Source organism: Danio rerio, chromosome 3 (assembly GCF_049306965.1).
Source record: "Danio rerio strain Tuebingen ecotype United States chromosome 3, GRCz12tu, whole genome shotgun sequence".
Taxonomy (NCBI): Eukaryota; Metazoa; Chordata; class Actinopteri; order Cypriniformes; family Danionidae; genus Danio; species Danio rerio.
The window spans coordinates 67,667,501-67,670,000 of NC_133178.1; positions in this window are offsets into that span (position 1 = coordinate 67,667,501).

Below are 2,500 nucleotides of genomic sequence, written 5' to 3' on the forward strand. Positions count from 1 at the left end.
CCAGCCCAGCCCAGTCAGCCAGCCAGCCCTGCCCTGCCCAGCCCAGTCAGCCCAGGCCAGGCAAGCCCCGGCCGGCCAGCCCAGCCCAGCCAGCCAGCCAGCCAGCCAGCCCAGGCCAGGCAAGCCCCAGCCGGCCAGCCCAGGCCAGCCAGCCAGCCAGCCAGCCAGCCCTGCCCAGCCCAGCCCAGTCAGCCCAGGCCAGGCAAGCCCCGGCCAGCCAGCCCAGCCCAGTCAGCCAGCCAGCCCTGCCCTGCCCAGCCCAGTCAGCCCAGGCCAGGCAAGCCCCGGCCGGCCAGCCCAGCCCAGCCAGCCAGCCAGCCAGCCAGCCAGCCCAGGCCAGGCAAGCCCCAGCCGGCCAGCCCAGGCCAGCCAGCCAGCCAGCCAGCCAGCCAGCCCTGCCCAGCCCAGCCCAGCCCAGTCAGCCCAGGCCAGGCAAGCCCCGGCCAGCCAGCCCAGCCCAGTCAGCCAGCCAGCCCTGCCCTGCCCAGCCCAGTCAGCCCAGGCCAGGCAAGCCCCGGCCGGCCAGCCCAGCCCAGCCAGCCAGCCAGCCAGCCAGCCCAGGCCAGGCAAGCCCCAGCCGGCCAGCCCAGGCCAGCCAGCCAGCCCTGCCCTGCCCAGCCCAGTCAGCCCAGGCCAGGCAAGCCCCGGCCGGCCAGCCCAGCCCAGCCAGCCAGCCAGCCAGCCAGCCCAGGCCAGGCAAGCCCCAGCCGGCCAGCCCAGGCCAGCCAGCCAGCCAGCCAGCCCTGCCCAGCCCAGCCCAGTCAGCCCAGGCCAGGCAAGCCCCGGCCAGCCAGCCCAGCCCAGTCAGCCAGCCAGCCAGCCAGCCCAGGCCAGGCAAGCCCCAGCCGGCCAGCCCAGGCCAGCCAGCCAGCCAGCCAGCCCTGCCCAGCCCAGCCCAGTCAGCCCAGGCCAGGCAAGCCCCGGCCGGCCAGCCCAGCCCAGCCCAGCCCAGGCAAGCCCAGGCCGGCCAGCCAGCCCAGCCCAGCCCAGCCCAGCCCAGCCCAGTCAGCCAGGCCTGCCCAGCCCAGGCCAGGCAAGCCCTGGCCGGCCAGCTAGCCAGCCAGCCAGGCCGGGCCACGTGTAGGGTTAGGGTCAGGGCTAGGGTTTGGGTTAGGGGTTAGTCAGAGTGTTCGTTCTTGCTAAATGGGGTCTGGGGTTTAGCGGAAACGAACACCACCGGGGGGCGCTAACGAGGGCCACGTGTAGGGTTAGGGTCAGGGTGGGGGTTTTGGGGTCATTCGGTCTCTCTGTGTTTAGGGTTATCGTCTTGGGGTTAAGGGGTTAAGGGCCATGTGGTGGGGGTTGGGGGTTTTGGGATGGGGGTTTGAGGAGGGTTAGGGTCAAGGCTGCATATAGGTATAGGTGTCAAAACGAGTTTCACCCTCATTATGTTTCACCCTCATTAGCATATTGGATCTGATTGGTCCAGACTAAAAGGGCTGTATCTTTTGAACGGTAGGTCCAATTTGCATGAATGAGGTGTCCTTTGATTCGTTATTTGTCCGTCTGTCTGTCTGTCTGTCTGTCTGTCTGTCTGTCTGTCTGTCTGTCTGTCTGTCCGTCCATCCATGTGTTGGCTTATGGCTAGGGTTTGGGTTAGGGGTTAGTCACAGTGTTCGTTCTTGCTAAATGGGGTCTAGGGTTTAGCGGAAACGAACACCACCGGGGGGGGCGCTAACGAGGGCCACGTGTAGGGTTAGGGTCAGGGTGGGGGTTTTGGGGTCATTCGGTCTCCAGGTGTGTGGGGTGGTTAGGGTTAGGGTTAGGGTTAGGTATAGGTGTCAATACGAGTTTCACCCTCATTATGTTTCACCCTCATTAGCATATTGGATCTGATTGGTCCAGACTAAAAGGGCTGTATCTTTTGAACGGTAGGTCCAATTTGCATGAATGAGGTGTCCTTTGATTCGTTATTTGTCCGTCTGTCTGTCTGTCTGTCTGTCTGTCTGTCTGTCTGTCTGTCTGTCTGTCCGTCCATCCATGTGTTGGCTTATGGCTAGGGTTTGGGTTAGGGGTTAGTCACAGTGTTCGTTCTTGCTAAATGGGGTCTAGGGTTTAGCGGAAACGAACACCACCGGGGGGGCGCTAACGAGGGCCACGTGTAGGGTTAGGGTCAGGGTGGGGGTTTTGGGGTCATTCGGTCTCCAGGTGTGTGGGGTGGTCGACTTGGGGTTATATATATATATATATATATATATATATATATATATATATATATATATATATATATATATATATATATATATATATATATATATACGTGTGTGTGTGTGTGTGTGTGTGTGTATATATATATATGTATATATATATATATATATATATATATATATATATATATATATATATATACGTGTGTGTGTGTGTGTGTGTGTGTGTATTTATATATGTATGTATATATATATATATATATATATATATATATATATATATATATTTAATTATAAATTATAAATATAAATTATATAAATTATAATTATATAAATATATATAGTCTGTTCAT